Source organism: Ranitomeya variabilis, chromosome 6 (genome assembly GCF_051348905.1).
Source record: "Ranitomeya variabilis isolate aRanVar5 chromosome 6, aRanVar5.hap1, whole genome shotgun sequence".
NCBI lineage: Eukaryota > Metazoa > Chordata > Amphibia > Anura > Dendrobatidae > Ranitomeya > Ranitomeya variabilis.
The window spans coordinates 122188578-122205901 of NC_135237.1; the positions used below are offsets into that span (position 1 = coordinate 122188578).

The 17324-nt window shown below is 40.1% G+C and overlaps 1 protein-coding gene across 1 annotated transcript in view; it reads right to left on the minus strand.

Moving 5' to 3' along the window:
- The window catches only part of GADL1 (glutamate decarboxylase like 1), a 503402-nt gene that overhangs the window by 72201 nt on the left and 413877 nt on the right, over nucleotides 1–17324 (minus strand). The gene's annotated exons all lie outside the window — the stretch shown is intronic.

A 17324-nucleotide genomic window follows, 5' to 3' on the forward strand; every position in this document is an offset into this window, starting at 1 on the left:
TTCTTTCTATTTTGTGATATAGTCTGCAGAGCTGAACCCAGACCCGTTTTTAATAGGAGGCCCAAACATCCGGCATTTCCCATGTTGTCATCTGTATGACAGCACGAGAAACACCAGTTAGTTCTGATAGGCTGGAAGTTTGTTACAGCTGGTCAGAGTGCTGCAGTTCCCATGCTGTCACACAGAGGACACCGTGTGAGCCAGCAACTGTCATAGGCAAATGTTACCCCCAGTCACAAGCGTTGGCTGATGAGAGTACTACTCTAATCATCCTATGCCTGATCTTACTAATAGCAGCGAGAGCAATCATACGATGACAAAAGTATTCATCAGCTGGCGCCTGTGCAATAAATAAGATAAAAAAAGTAGCTTGGTGTCCCCTCTATTTTTGCTAGCCAGCACAGGCAAAACCAACGTTTGTGGACTGAAGCCCCACACAGTCAGCTTAATATTAGCTGGTTATGAAAAACAGAGGGGTCCCAAGTGGGAAGAGCCGAGGCTAAGCTCTAGATTTGGCACATCTAATGGATGCGCCATTTCTGGGGTGGCTGAGGGCTGGTGTTTTTAGTCTGGGAGGAGGCCTATAAACACAACCCCTTCCCAGCCTATTAATATCAGCCTGCAGCTGTCTTTTCAGCCTTTGCTGGTTAGAAATATTGGGGGAGACCCCCCACATCATTTTTTGGGGGTATCCCTCCTTTACTAACCAGTTAGTACTACACAGAGAGTTGACAGCAGATATTAATAGCCCAGGAAGCTTAAAAGATAGTGACCCTTTCCCAGTATAATAACACTAGCCCCAGCAGTCAGCTTTTCCTTAGTTGTTTAGTTAAATTAAGAGTGACCCCAAGGGCATTTTTTTCAATTATTTATTTACTCCGAAAATACATGAACAGTAAGCTCTGGTGCAGTGTGTAAAAAATAAATAAATAAATGAATAAAATAAACATGTGGCTGGTTATCTAAAATAGAGGGGTCCCATATTGTTTTTTCAAATTACTTAAATAAATAATAAAAAAGAATGTGGTCCCCCTCAATTTTAACAACCAGCCAAGCTAAAGCAGACAGATGGTGGCTGGTATTTTCAGACTTGGACGGGGACGGGGCCTTGGATACTGGCGTTTATCAGAAACCCCCATCACTAACACTGTAAGTTTACATTAAAAAACACACACAAAGAAAAAAAAAAACAGAATAAATCTTTATTTGAAGTAAACACGCCTCACCTTCTTTTATTCATTTACTACTGTAAAATTAAAAATAATAAAACACCATATTTCTCACCTGTCTGACGACAATCCATTTGTCCCATGAAGAGCCCAACTCTGTTTTATCTGGATCAATGATCAATATCAGATGAGTTGTGTTCCAATGACCAGCATCCCCACCGATCAGCTGATGTCAGCTAAGCTCCATCAGTGGCCGTAGATAAACAGTGAATAGATCTGAGCAGCATAGCGCCACTGACTGTGTAGTGGCCATTGACAAAAACTGCAGCTAAACTCATACTGAAAAGAGAAGATGATGTGTAGTTCTTGTCAGGGTTACTACACAGTGAATAGAGCTGTGATGTTCTCCTCCATTAACTGTTTACATCTGGCAGTCGCTGAAGCTAATGCCACCTAACTGGTGGATGAATGAATGTCGGATACATACTGATCTAACATTGAAGACGTATCCTATGATAGGTCATGAGTATGAGAAGCCCCTCAAAAAAACCTTTAGCAATCTATTATTTATCATTATTATCAACCTCAACAATAATAATCATCTTAAAAAAATACTAATAACATTTAATTAATATTATTAATAATACTTTAATAAAAGCTTTTCTATCAATATTTCCAATTACAGTAATCATAGATCAATGGAGACCAGGACTCACCGGGCTTTGGGATCCAAGGTAAATATGACCTGGAGACAGCCCTGCTTTTCAGTACATGTCTATTATAGCATGGATTTGAACAGAATTTTGCATAAAACAAGAATGTAACATTTGATTTTTCATACTGAAAAATTGTTTGCAAGTGATACTACTAATAAAAATGATATACAGTAAGTAATAATAGCTATACCAAAAATAGTTTATATATTTTATACTTTATAATATGTAAACATCATTGTCAAAGCTAGTGGCTGAGATCTAGCTTAAATAAATGTATATATGTATATGTTCCATCAAGCAATCCCTTTCTATGCTGTTCGGAGCATCCTTGGAAACTGATCCACTAGATTTCACCACCATCTAGTGAATACATTTGGAAACTGCATGCAATTTCCATGTGTAGTTTCTTAGCTTTCCTTTTGTCTAAGCAGCATTTAACATTTAATCAATCTAACAACATTTACTGTGGCATGTAAAAGTTTGTACACCTCTGGTCAAAATTACTGTTATTGTGAACAGTTAAGTAAGTAAGTTGAAGAAGAAATGATCTCTAAAAGGTCTAACGTTAGAGATGACACATTTCCTTTCTATTTGAGGCAAAAAACTGTAATTTTTATAAATTTAAAAATTACAAAAAGGAAAGTGTGCCAGTGTAAAAGTTTGAGCACCCTACATGGTTAGTACCTAGTAGCACATAGCACCCTCTTTTGCAAGTATCACAGCTTGTAAATGCTTTTTGAAGACAGCCAAGAGACTTTCAATTCTTGTTTGAGGGATTTTCATCTATTCTTCCTTGGAAAATTCTTCCAGATCTGTGAGATTCCTGGGTCGTCTTGCATGCACTGCTATTTTGAGATCTAGCCACAGATTTTCAATAATGTTCAGATCAGGGGACTGTGAGGGCCATTGTAAATCCTTCAGCTTGCGCCTTTCAAGGTAGTCTATTGTGCACTTTTTGGTGAATTTAGGATCATTATCCATTTGCGGAAGCCATCCTCTTTTCAAGTTCAGCTTTTTTTACAGATAGTGTTATGTTTGCATCAAGAATTTGTTGAAATTTAATTGAATTCATTCTTCCCTCTACCCATGAATGTTTCCCATGCCATTGCCTGCAAAAGAAAATACGTGGAAAATGCATCGATCAAATTTGATCTATGTATTTTCTCTTGCGTATTCTTTCTGTATAATTTTTGTACATATTCTTTTGTATATATACTGTATGTGCATAATGTTGCATATATCATCTGATACACTTTAGAATATGTATCTATTTTGCAATTTAACACACTTTGAATGTCCTTGACAAAAACCGTTTCCGGTCAAAAAGTTGGACTACAAACTACATTTACACTGCTGCAAGACCTAGAGTCTCAATTTCTTTTGTGGTGCTGAGGTTCCTACCTCTATAAGTCTGGACCATGAGTCCCTTCCTCAAGCACACACAATTATTTTAAAAGAACAGTATGCCGGTCTTTCTCCCTCTAAACTAAATGCACTTGGGCATGCAAAACATCAAGATCCAATGCTGGCAGCTCCCTTTGGTGCTGCTGACCAGTGACATCCCAGATGCACTGAATGGGACACAAGTCTGGAGAAGCTGAAGGCCATAGTAGCACATTTAGACCACGTAGGCTGCTCAAAGTAGCATGAGCAATAGGCAGCTTAGCATTGTCGAGTAGAAACACAACTCCTAGGACACTTTGGAGAAATGGCCATACCACTGGTTCCACTATCAAATAAACATAACATTAAGCTGCTAGTGTATCTAGTATGATGACTAGAGGGATCTGGCTATCATATATTTACACCAGCCCACACCATAATCTTGTGTATAGAATTGCGGTGATGATACCTTGTGAAGGTATCTTCATGCATTGCCCATGTGGTCTCCAGACCAATCTATGGCTTTTATTGATTTCAGGACAAAAACAGGAATCAAAGACAAAGTGGAAAAACTTCCATTCTGGCCTCCATTGCCCTCTTGCTCTGCACCATAATATTCTTTGAGAGTATTGATGTGGAGTCAATGTAACCCATGTAACTTGGCTTCTTGCTCATAGCTCAATGTCTTCTGAAGGTTTTTTGTGGACACTGTTTGATGTATTAGCTTCATTGTGATGATTGGTCAGTGCAGAGCAATTCTTCTTTGTGACTCTTGCTGTCATTACAGTGCTTTACTGTTCTCCCAACCACTGGAACACGCAACGCTTAACAGTGCTGACATTTCAGCCAATGCACGTTGCGATCAGTGGGCGTGATAAGCCAAAGTATTTCAGTTCAATCATTCTGTAAATTTCAGTTTGCAATAGCGAAAACGAGAATCATCAACAATCATACCACAATACTTGATCTATTTGCTGAGGCTTCACATGGCTAAATAAAATTGGTTTTAAAGACTTTTCATCAGGTTTTTGTGCTCTTCCTACATGCCACAGGTTGAAGCTAGGTGCTTGAAAATGTTATATTTTGCAGATCTTAGTGACACATTCAACTTACTTCATTTGCAGAACTTTATGGCTTGTCCAGCTTGGTGTTGCAATTTCAATGTTGAGGAGTACAGTTTATATTTGGGTAATTTACTAATCACCATAAATCATCAGCCAATCTGGGGTATCTTTATTTGGATAATCAGGTATATAGATAAACTGGACAACCCTGTACATTTCACATTTTGCACTGAATTTTCACAGCCCTCATATTATCTGTGTAACTGACAGTGCAGAAGTACAATGAGGTAAGTAAATTACAACATCAAGAGTGGTAATTATAAATTCCTATTGGTATTCATCCTAACTTGCTTATTTTTAGCTATTGAACAGGGCAAATCTGATCTCTCACTATCTCATCACAAATTAAATAAAGATCTATATTACTTATTTATTTTGAGTTCTATTTACCATTTTGCCAATCTCACTCTTCATTGTGTTTCACAATGTTGCTAAGTTTTTATCAAGGTAATCAAATTATTATAAGTTATTCATAATCATGAATAAATTTCCAATTATTTCATAGTGAAGAATTGTATTCATTGCGACACTGTAACAAAGAGAACAAATCTAGTCCCTTGGGTAATATCTACATGGAGTTATCACAAACTCTTCATGTTTGTAGGCACAGATGTCAATTTTGGATACTTTTTCATCTGTTGTTATTTTATTTCCACAGTAATTGCAGCCACTAAAAGTTCTTTCCCCTGTAATAGTTACTATATCACTGAGACTTTCTGGTACTCTGGAGGTTTTTTGTTGGAAGAGAGTAAATAAAAAGAATATGCCATATCTTTATTATCAGGAAAAAAGTAAAGTACTATATTTTGGAAATCAAAAATTCAATCTAAACTACCAGGTTTATATCTTTAGAGTTCCTCAGGCAAAACTATTTGACTTCAGAACAACACATTATTTTCTAAAGGAAATGCAGCACAAAGTTCAAACAAAAAGCACACTGGGTACAAATTGGAAACTTTTTTTTTTCCATCTCATAAAAAAAATCCTGTCAAATTAGTGCTGTGTTTAAATTCAAAAGGTTTTCATCTGCTACACTAGCTATGTGAAAGAATAATAGATTGGTATATTTTTAAAGGGGATATCTTGGCTCTGAAACTGATGGATGACAATTTGGGTTTGTTGACAAAACAGCATTTTTTGTTAAAAATGCAACATTTTTTTGCAGCAATATTTTTCTTGCAGTTTTTGACAGGAAATTTATGGCATATTCTATGCAGCCATATGTAAGCTGTAAGGTAATATTGAAATGTAAGCTGTACATCAAACAGTTCTTTTGTGTGACTTTGTATTTCGGTTTGCTCACTATGACGCAGGGTATCCTTTTAATATTAGAGGTTAGGACCATCTCAAACTTGGATACACTTTAACATTGGTGAAATGGAATTTAAGTTTGTTTTGTTATAAGGCCGCATAAACCAACTAGAAGTAAAAAGCAAACACAGACCTTCAGGCAAAAACAGGAAAACAACAAAGAAAACAAAATGCTGTAACACAGTCCATGCTTTGAGGGTAACATCCCGCTCTGGAGCAGCAAAGGTTCAGTCTTTCCTCCACAAGACACAGACCACTGGAGAATCCTCTCTCTAGTCTTGCTGACCACTGACTGCCTTTAGAGCCCAGTTATTTAAACCCAAGACCATGTGACTCTTTCCATCATGTGACTGACCACATGATTATGACGTCACACAGGTCCTGTCAGCTCTGCAGGTGGAGATAAAGTGGACATTCTCCCACCCGCTCTATTAATGTCCACATAAAACCAGCCCATTATGCAACTTTAGCTTAACCCTCACAACACGTAGCGTGCCATTAAGTGCAGTGACACATATCTCCCCTCTATTACATTACCAGTGACTGTCACAATGTATGTAAATATCACCATTGCTAGGACTGGAAAATTACTTTCATTCACAAATTAGTTTTTTCTGGGTCCAAGTATGCAGTTAACAAACACTATAACAAAACAAGGAAAGGAAGGATACTCCTAGATGTGTAGAATAACATTTGACTACACAAACTTTCATTAAAGAGGCAATTCACTAATCTGGGCAACCCTCTCCTTAAATGCAGAGGTGCTGATTAGTGATGAGTGCAAGTGCTCATTACTTGAGTTTACCTAGGGTGCTCGGTTAATCACCAAGCATGACTTGTTCGAGTCCCCGGGCATGCATGTGCTTGCTGGTTGGAGGACTACAAGTTCTGAGGTCTCAAAGTGAGGCTGCTGAGCAGAGTGAGGACTGATTTTTAAGTGCAGGGCTGCAGATAAGTGCATTGGTAAAGACAAAATCATAGTTTGCGATAACTGTGTAATTGTTGTATTTGTTTGGGGAATTTGTCTGTGTTTGTTTGGGGCCGCATGAATGTTACAGCTTGTTTAAAAAAAAAGAGGGATCTTGAGATTGTTCCATATGATCAAGTGTCTATGATTTAAAAGCTTCTAGTAGCTTCTAGAAGCCACACCTGTGCTTCCTAGTTGCAGGACAACAAGTTACACGAACTCTAAGCGATGCTGCTGAGCGGAGCAAGAGCTACATTTTAAGTGCAGGGCTGCAGGTAAGTGCATAGTTAAGCATAATATTATAGATTAACATAAGAGCATAGTTTGGAGTTTTCCTTACTAGTTTTCTATTGTTTTTCTACTTTTATCTGTACTGTTTATCCCCATTTAGTATGTGCTCCATGGACAATGCTACCAGGTGTGCATCTTGCAAGAAATATGCAAGCCTTCAACAGTAGTTTGAGGGTGAATATATATGTGTTCAATGTCAGCATGTTATATGTTTTGAAGCCCGGGTAAAGGATCTAAATGAAACAGACTGCTGTAGCAAGGAGGGAGGTAGAAGTGCTGCAAAGGCCAGACAGATATTGGTGGTAGGGGACTCTATAATTAGGACAGACAGGGTCATCTGCCACCAAGATCGTGAATGCCGAACAGTGCATTGTCTGGTGCTCGGGGTTCGACACATTACAAGTTAGATAGACAGATTACTGGATGGGGCTGTGGAAAACCCAATGGTCATGGTACACATCAGTACCAATGACAAAGTTAAAGGGAGGTTGAAATGATTACAGGGAACTAGGAAAAAAGCTGAACCCCAGAAACTCCTGTTTTCGGAAATACGTCCGTGCCACGAGTGTCACTAGAAAGACAATGGGAACTTAGGAAGGTAAATGAGTAGCTTAGAAATTGGTGCAGGAATTAAGGGTTTGGATTCATTTAGAACTGGGCAGACTTCTCTGTTGGCTACAGGCTCTATGTTGGGATGGGCTGCACCTAAATGGGGAGGGTTCAGATGTGCTTGGGGAAAAAATGGTAAGAGGGATAGAGGAGCTTTTAAACTAGGATCTGGGGGGAGGGCAGTTGTGCTAAAAAAGGGATAGATAGAATAGACAGAGAGAATGAGCCAATAGGGGCTAATGAGGATTTTAATGAGGACCTTGTCCACCGGTCCTAGAGCGGCCAGTGCCTGAACCTTGTCTACTAGTCCTGGAGCGGCCAGTTGGTGAGCCCTATCCCCTGGTCCCATAGTGGCCAGTGCCTGAACCCTGCCACCTGGTCCAAGAGAAGGCCAGTGCCTGAACATTGTCTCCTGGTCCTGGAGGGACCAGTCCTGTTCCCAAAGTCCCCTGGTCCCAGTGCAGCCAGTGCAAAAATGCTATTCTCCAGTCCATGAGTGGCCTAATCCTGATCCTGAATCCTAGATTGATGTGTCTGAACTAAGCCCTAAGGTAGTTTCAGCATACCTGAACCCCTGGGGTCAGCAGCTGTAGTATCGGCTTCTGCTCAGCAATGGCACCTAGCAGCTACCTGCTGCACACACCTGACCTCACCACTAGAGGCTCTAGTGAACATCAAGGTAGCCACTTAGTTGTGTACCTCCCTGGGTAGACCCGGCCTTGTGGCATAGGGGGTCCACAAATCCATGTGTGCCATGGCTGGGCATAACAGTCTACTGGCCCAGCCATGGCAACAACACAACCTTATCCTGAAGCTACAGAAGCATGGACTTGGATAAACTATGCAGAAGGGTAAAGAATTGACTTAAAGACAGGAAAGAAAAAATAGTCGTAAATGGTACTTTGTCTAAATGATATATACAAACCCTGGCAAAAATTATGGAATCACTGGCCTTGGAGGATGTTCATTCAGTTGTTTAATTTTGTAGAAAAAAAGCAGATCACAGACATGGCACAAAACTAAAGTCATTTCAAATGACAACTCTCTGGCTTTAAGAAACACTAAAAGAAATCAAGAACAAAAAAATGTGGAAGGCAGTAATGGTTACTTTTTTTTAACCAAGCACATGGGAAAAAATATGGAATCACTCAATTCTGAGGAAAAAATTATGGAATCACCCTGTAAATTTTCATACCCAAAAAAACACCTGCATCAAATTAGGTTTGCTTGTTAGTCTGCATCTAAAAAGGAGTGATCACACCTTGGAGAGCTGTTGCACCAAGTGGACTGACATGAATCATGGCTCCAACAGGACAGATGTCAATTGAAACAAAGGACAGGATTATCAAACTCTTAAAAGAGGGTAAATCATCACGCAATGTTGCAAAAGATGTTGGTTGTTCACAGTCAGCTGTGTCTGAAATCTGGACCAAATACAAACAACATGGGAAGGTTGTTAAAGGCAAACATACTGGTAGACCAAGGAAGACATCAAAGCATCAAGACAGGAAACTTAAAGTAATATGTCTCCATAACAGGAAATGCACAACAAAACAAATGAGGAACGAATGGGTGGAAACTTGAGTCAACGTCTGTGATCGAACTGTAAGAAACCACCTAAATGAAATTGGATTTTCATACAGAAAAGCTAAGCAAAAGCCAACATTAACACCTAAACATAAAAAAGAGGTTACAATGGGCTAAGGAAAAGCAATCGTGGATTGTGGATGACTGGATGAAAGTCATGTTCAGTGATGAATCGCGAATCTTCATTGGGCAAGGTAATGAGGCTGGAACTTTTGTTTGGGGCCATTCCAAAAGAGATTTATAAAGATGACTGCCTGAAGAGAACATACAAATTTCCACAGTCATGGATGATATGGGGCTTCATTTCAGGTAAAGGCACTGGGGAAATGGCTGTCATTACATCTTCAATAAATGCACAAGTTTACGTTGATATTTTGGACACTTTTCTTATCCCATCAATTGAAAAGATGTTTGAGGATGTTGAAATCATTTTTTAAGATGATAATGCATCCTGCCATAGAGCAATAACTGTGAAAACATTCCTTGAAAAAAGACATAAGTTCAATGTCATGGCCTGCAAATAGTCCGGATCTCAATCCAATTGAAAATCTTTGGTGGAAGTTGAAGAAAATGGTCCATGACAAGGCTCCAACCTGCAAAGCTGATCTGGCAACAGCAATCAGAGAAAGTTGGAGCCAGATTGATGAAGAGTACTGTTTGGCACTCATTAAGTCCATACATCAGAGACTAAAAGCTGTTATGAAAGCCAGAGGTGGTGTAACAAAATACTAGTGATGTTTTGGAGTGTTTTTTGGTTTTTCATGATTCCATAATTTTTTCCTCAAAATTGAGTGATTCCATAATTTTTCCCCTATGCTTGGTTAAAAAAAGTAACCATTACTGACTATTACATTTTTTGTTCTTGATTTCTTTTAGTGTTTCTTAAAGCTAGAAAGTTGCCATTTGAAATGACTAGTTTTGTGCCATGTCTGTGATCTGCTTTTTTTCTACAAAATTAAACAACTGAATGAACATCCTCCAAAGCCGGTGATTCCATAATTTTTGCCCGGGGTTGTAGTCAGCATTGGGTTACCACAGGGATCTGTACTAGGACTGTTTCTTTTTAACCTCTTCATTAATGACCTTGTGGATGGGATTAAGAGTAAAGTGTCAGTCTTTGCTCAAGACACCAAACAATGTAGGTTATTAGAATCTGACCTTGACATTATTATATTGCAAAATGATCTGGATAAGGCTTCTTTTACACTTACCGGGCTTTTTACGCCCCGTTGTTGTGGGTCTATTTTGCGGGCCGTATTGCCACAATTTTCACGGTCTGCCGTTTTTCGGGTTCCCAAAACTATAACATAAGTATTGGGGAAAAAAAACCATTGATTTACAATGGGGCCGTGTCTGTAAGCCGTGAAAAAGATCAAGCAGGCTCAATTTTTTTTCACAGCCATAAATACAGCCCTCCGTGGAATTATTGCGGCCCATTTTTCCAGCCCCATAGAAATCTATTGGGGCTGCAAAAAATGGGCCACAAAACAACGGTATGTGTGAAAGAAGCCAGAGATGATTAACCCCTTCCCGACATTTGACGTACTATCCCGTCGAGGTGGGGTGGGCCCGTATGACCGCCGACGGGATAGTACGTCATAGCCGATCGGCCGCGCTCACGGGGGGAGCGCGGCCGATCGCGGCCGGGTGTCGGCTGCATATCGCAGCTGACATCCGGCACTATGTGCCAGGAGCGGTCACGGACCGCCCCCGGCACATTAACCCCCGGCACACCGCGATCAAACATGATCGCGATGTGCCGGCGATGCAGGGAAGCATCGCGCAGGGAGAGGGCTCCCTGCGGGCTTCCCTGAGCCCCCCGCAGCAACGCGATGTGATCGCGTTGCTGCGAGGGTCTTACCTCCCTCCCTGCCTGCTCCAGACCCGGATCCAAGATGGCCGCGGATCCGGGTCCTGCAGGGAGGGAGGTGGCTTCACAGACGCCTGCTCAGAGCAGGCACTGTGAAGCAGCCTGCACTTCTCGCAGATCGGTGATCTGTCAGAGTGCTATGCAAACTGACAGATCACCGATCTGTATTGTCCCCCCCTGGGGCAAAGTAAAAAAGTAAAAAAAAAAATTTCCAAATGTGTAAAAAAAAATATTCCAAAATAATGAAAAAAAAATATATATATTATTCCCATAAATACATTTCTTTATCTAAATTAAAAAAAAAAAAACAATAAAAGTACACATATTTAGTATCGCCACGTCCGTAACGACCCAACCTATAAAACTGCCACACTAGTTAACCCCTTCAGTAAACACCGTAAGAAAAAAAAAAAAAAACGAGGCAAAAAACAACACTTTATTACCATACCGCCGAACAAAAAGTGGAATAACACGCGATCAAAAAGACTGATATAAATATCCATGGTACCGCTGAAAACGTCATCTTGTCCCGCAAAAAACAAGCCGCCATACAGCATCATCAGCAAAAAAATAAAAAAGTTATAGTCCTGAGAATAAAGCGATACCAAAATAATTATTTTTTCTATAAAATAGTTTTTATCGTATAAAAGCGCCAAAACATAAAAAAAATGATATAAATGAGATATCGCTGTAATCGTACTGACCCGACGAATAAAACTGCTTTATCAATTTTACCAAACCCGGAACGGTATAAATGCCTCTCCCAAAAGAAATTCATGAATAGCAGGTTTTTGGTCATTCTGCCTCACAAAAATCGGAATAAAAAGCGATCAAAAACGGTCACGTGTCCGAAAATGTTACCAATAAAAACGTCAACTCGTCCCGCAAAAAACAAGACCTCACATGACTCTGTGGAGCAAATGTGGAAAAATTATAGGTCTCAAAATGTGGAGACGCAAAAACTTTTTTGCTATAAAAAGCGTCGCTGGTTTCACACTTCCGTTTTTGTCTGCAGCGTTTTTTGCACAAAAAAACGCATGCGTTTTTTCCCTATATTTAACATTGAAAACGCATGCGGTTTTTTTGTACGCGTTTGGTCGCGTTTTCAAACGCATGCGGTTTTTTTCTGCATGCGTTCATTTTCAGAAATACAACCTGCAGTATTTTCTTGCGTTTTTAAGCACATGCGTTTGTTTGCGTTAAAAACGCATGCATTTTTATCGAAAAAAACAGAAAACACACTGAAAAGCCACCCACCACCATCAAGGTGATAAAGGGATCCAAACCCTAACCCTAACTCTACCCCTAACCTCACCCCTAACCGTTTAATGAACATTTTCTGACAGTCATAGTGCCACGTATTTCAGTGCCACGTATTTCAGTGCCACGTATTTCAGTGCCACGTATTTCAGTGCCATGTATTTCAGTGCCACGTATCACGTATTTCAGTGCCACGTGTTTCAGTGCCACGTATTTCAGTGCCACGTATCACGTATTTCAGTGCCACATATTTTAGTACCACGTATTTCAGTTGCACGTATTTCAGTGCCACGTATTTCAGTGCCACGTATTTCAGTGCCACGTATCACGTATTTCAGTGCCACGTGTTTCAGTGCCACGTATTTAAGTGCCACGTATCACATATTTCAGTGCCATGTATTTCAGTGCCACGTATTTCAGTGCCACGTATTTCAGTGCCACGTATTTCAGTGCCACGTATTTCAGTGCCACGTATTTAAGTGCCACATATCACATATTTCAGTGCCACTTATTTAAGTGCCACGTATTTCAGTGCCACGTATTTCAGTGCCACGTATTTCAGTGCCACGTATTTCAGTGCCACGTGTTTCAGTGCCACGTATTTAAGTGCCACGTATCACGTATTTCAGTGCCACGTATTTCAGTGCCACGTATTTCAGTGCCACGTATTTCAGTGCCACGTATTTCAGTGCCACGTATTTCAGTCACGTTTAGGGTTAGGGTTAGGGGTAGGGTTAGGGCTAGGGTTGGAGGTAAAGTTAGGGTTGGGGCTAAAGTTAGGGTTGGGGCTAAAGTTAGGGTTAGGGTTTGGATTACATTTACGTTTGGATTAGGGTTGGGATTAGAATTATGGGTGTGTCAGGGCTAGGGGTGTGGTTAGGGTTACCGTTGGGATTAGGGTTAGGGGTGTGTTTGGGTTAGGGTTTCAGGTAGAATTGGGGGGTTTCCACTGTCCAGGCACATCAGGGGCTCTCCAAGCGCGACATGGCGTCCAATCTCAATTCCAGCCAATTCTGCGTTGAAAAAGTAAAACAGTGCTCCTTCCCTTCCGAGCTCTCCCGTGCGCCCAAAAAGGGGTTTACCCCAACATATGTGTTATCAGCGTACTCGGGACAAATTGAACAACAACTTCTGGGGTCCAAGTTCTCTTGTTATCCTTAGGAAAATAAAAATTTGGGGGGCTAAAAATCATTTTTGTGGGAAAAAAAAAATGTTTTATTTTCACGGCTCTGCATTATAAACTGTAGTGAAACACTTGGGGGTTCAAAGTTCTCACAACACATCTAGATAAGTTCCTTGGGAGGTCTAGTTTCCAATATGGGGTCACTTGTGGGGGGTTTGTACTGTTTGGGTACATCAGGGGCTCTGCAAATGCAACGTGACGCCTGCAGACCAATCCATTTAAGTCTGCATTCCAAATGGCGCTCCTTCCCTTCCGAGCTCTGTCATGCGCCCAAACAGTGGTTCCCCCCCACATATGGGGTGTCAGCGTACTCAGGACAAATTGGAAAACAAATTTTGGGGTCCAATTTATTCTGTTACCCTTGTAAAAATACAAAGCTGGGGGCTAAAAAATCATTTTTGAGAAAAAAAAAAAAATTATTTTCACGGCTCTGCGTTATAATCTGTAGTGAAACACTTGGGGGTTCAAAGCTCTCAAAACACATCTAGATAAGTTCCTTAGGGGGTCTACTTTCCAAAATGGTGTCACTTGTAGGGAGTTTCAATGTTTAGGCACATCAGGGGCTCTCCAAACGCAACATGGCGTCCCATCTCAATTCCAGTCAATTTTGCATTGAAAAGTCAAATGGCGCTCCTTCCCTTCCAAGCTCTGCCATGCGCCCAAACAATGGTTTACACCCACATATGGGGTATCAGCGTACTCAGGACAAATTGCACAACATTTTTTGGGGTCCAATTTCTTCTCTTACCCTTGGGAAAATAAAAAATTGGGGGCAAAAATATCATTTTTGTGAAAAAAATATGATTTTTTATTTTTACGGCTCTGCATTATAAACTTCTGTGAAGCACTTGGTGGGTCAAAGTGCTCACCACACATCTAGATAAGTTCCTTAGGGGGTCTACTTTCCAAAATGGTGTCACTTGTAGGGAGTTTCAATGTTTAGGCACATCAGGGGCTCTCCAAACGCAACATGGCGTCCCATCTCAATTCCAGTCAATTTTGCATTGAAAAGTCAAATGGCGCTCCTTCCCTTCCAAGCTCTGCCATGCGCCCAAACAATGGTTTACACCCACATATGGGGTATCAGCGTACTCAGGACAAATTGCACAACATTTTTTGGGGTCCAATTTCTTCTCTTACCCTTGGGAAAATAAAAAATTGGGGGCGAAAAGATCATTTTTGTGAAAAAATATGATTTTTTATTTTTACGGCTCTGCATTATAAACTTCTGTGAAGCACTTGGTGGGTCAAAGTGCTCACCACACATCTAGATAAGTTCCTTAGGGGGTCTACTTTCCAAAATGGTGTCACTTGTAGGGAGTTTCAATGTTTAGGCACATCAGGGGCTCTCCAAACGCAACATGGCGTCCCATCTCAATTCCAGTCAATTTTGCATTGAAAAGTCAAATGGCGCTCCTTCCCTTCCAAGCTCTGCCATGCGCCCAAACAATGGTTTACACCCACATATGGGGTATCAGCGTACTCAGGACAAATTGCACAACATTTTTTGGGGTCCAATTTCTTCTCTTACCCTTGGGAAAATAAAAAATTGGGGGCGAAAAGATCATTTTTGTGAAAAAATATGATTTTTTATTTTTATGGCTCTGCATTATAAACTTCTGTGAAGCACTTGTTGGGTCAAAGTGCTCACCACACATCTAGATAAGTTCCTTAGGGGGTCTACTTTCCAAAATGGTGTCACTTGTAGGGAGTTTCAATGTTTAGGCACATCAGGGGCTCTCCAAACGCAACATGGCGTCCCATCTCAATTCCCGTCAATTTTGCATTGAAAAGTCAAATGGCGCTCCTTCCCTTCCAAGCTCTGCCATGCGCCTAAACAATGGTTTACACCCACATATGGGGTATCATCGTACTCAGGACAAATTGTACAACAACTTTGGGGGTCCATTTTCTCCTGTTACCCTTGGTAAAATAAAACAAATTGGAGCTGAAATAAATTTTGTGTGAAAAAAAGTTAAATGTTCATTTTTATTTAAACATTCCAAAAATTCCTGTGAAACACCTGAAGGGTTAATAAACTTCTTGAATGTGGTTTTGAGCACCTTGAGGGGTGCAGTTTTTAGAATGGTGTCACACTTGAGTATTTTCTATCATATAGACCCCTCAAAATGACTTCAAATGAGATGTGGTCCCTAAAAAAAAATGGTGTTGTAAAAATGAGAAATTGCTGGTCAACTTTTAACCCTTATAACTCCGTCACAAAAAAAAATTTTGGTTCCAAAATTGTACTGATGTAAAGTAGACATGTGGGAAATGTTACTTATTAAGTATTTTGCGTGACATATGTCTGTGATTTAAGGGCACAAAAATTCAAAGTTGGAAAATTGCAAAATTTTCAAAATTTTTGCCAAATTTCCATTTTTTTCACAAATAAACGCAAGTTATATCGAATAAATTTTACCTTTATCATGAAGTACAATATGTCACGAGAAAACAATGTCAGAATCGCCAAGATCCGTCAAAGCGTTCCAGAGTTATAGCCTCATAAAGGGACAGTGGTCAGAATTGTAAAAATTGGCCCGGTCATTAACGTGCAAACCACCCTTGGGGGTGAAGGGGTTAAATGGGCAAACACTAGGAAAAAGAGATTTAAAGGGAACCTGCCACCAGAAATAACACTGCTAACCTGCAAATATGCAGTAAATCTGCAGGTTAACAGCATTATTATAATTTTTCTCCCTAGCAGCATTGGGTATTTAGTTATAGGGGCGGGGGCGGCACTAGCTTAGTCACCGTTTTAAATATACAGAGCGGCCAATGTAACCGCGCCTCCAGCTCTTACAGACAGTGGCTCTACCTTGCTACTGGTTATCAGTCATGGGCAGGTGCGCAGCTACAATGGCCGCTCTGTATTCTCAGAGAGGTGACTGAACCGGATCCACCTACACCACTATGACTGAATACCGAATGATGGCGGGGAGAATAAAGATAATTTTCTCCTGCTGGATTCGGCTGTATGCAGGTCCTGGACAGTATAATAATGCTGTTAACCTGCAGATTTACCACATGAGTGGCCTCATTCAAAAGTACAACTTGTATAAGGACGGAATAAGAGGAGGAGAAAACGCAAGTGCAAAAACTGAAAATCACAAGGTTATAAAGGGGTTAAACACCTTTGCATGTAAATTCCACAGACTGGCATCAAACAGCTAATTGTCTGATGATCAATGGTCATTAAATAGCCTTTTGTATAGCAAGACCCGCATCTGATATGCAGTGAACTATTTTTGATAGATCCTTCAGTGTGCATGACCTGCCATGTTCTTGGAAATGTGAGTTCTGCTTCCAGAAGATCATTTCACCCAACAAAAGAGTATTTTGCTCATTAGTCAGGTGATTAGCAGCCAGATTACACTGCAAAATTATCATGAAAGAAGCATTCGGATACATGCTCATTCACAATAATCATGTAGAATAAATGGACCTTAACAAGGCCTCACAACTGCCACAGTCTAATATAACTCTTTCCATTTAAAATGCAAATTAAAGAACAGATCTCTTTATATAGTTGTTGGATTATTATCGTAGGTTAAATTATTTACTGTACTGTAGTGAACCTAAAGTAAAATAATAGAAGTAACTTGAAAAGAAAAGCAGAGTAGAAAGAGAAAAAAAAAACATTATTTTACTATAATTGTAATCAGTAGGTAGCCAAGAGACTAAAAATGGTAAAAATAATAAAGAACATTGGTCAAACCACTGATGATTGTGATTCCATTGTACTGTACTTACTTGCATTCATCCTTATTTACCACATGAGGGAGTCACAAACTTAATAAGCTCAAAACAATTACTAATGTTCAGTTCAGTGTTATAGTTTTGTACACATTATT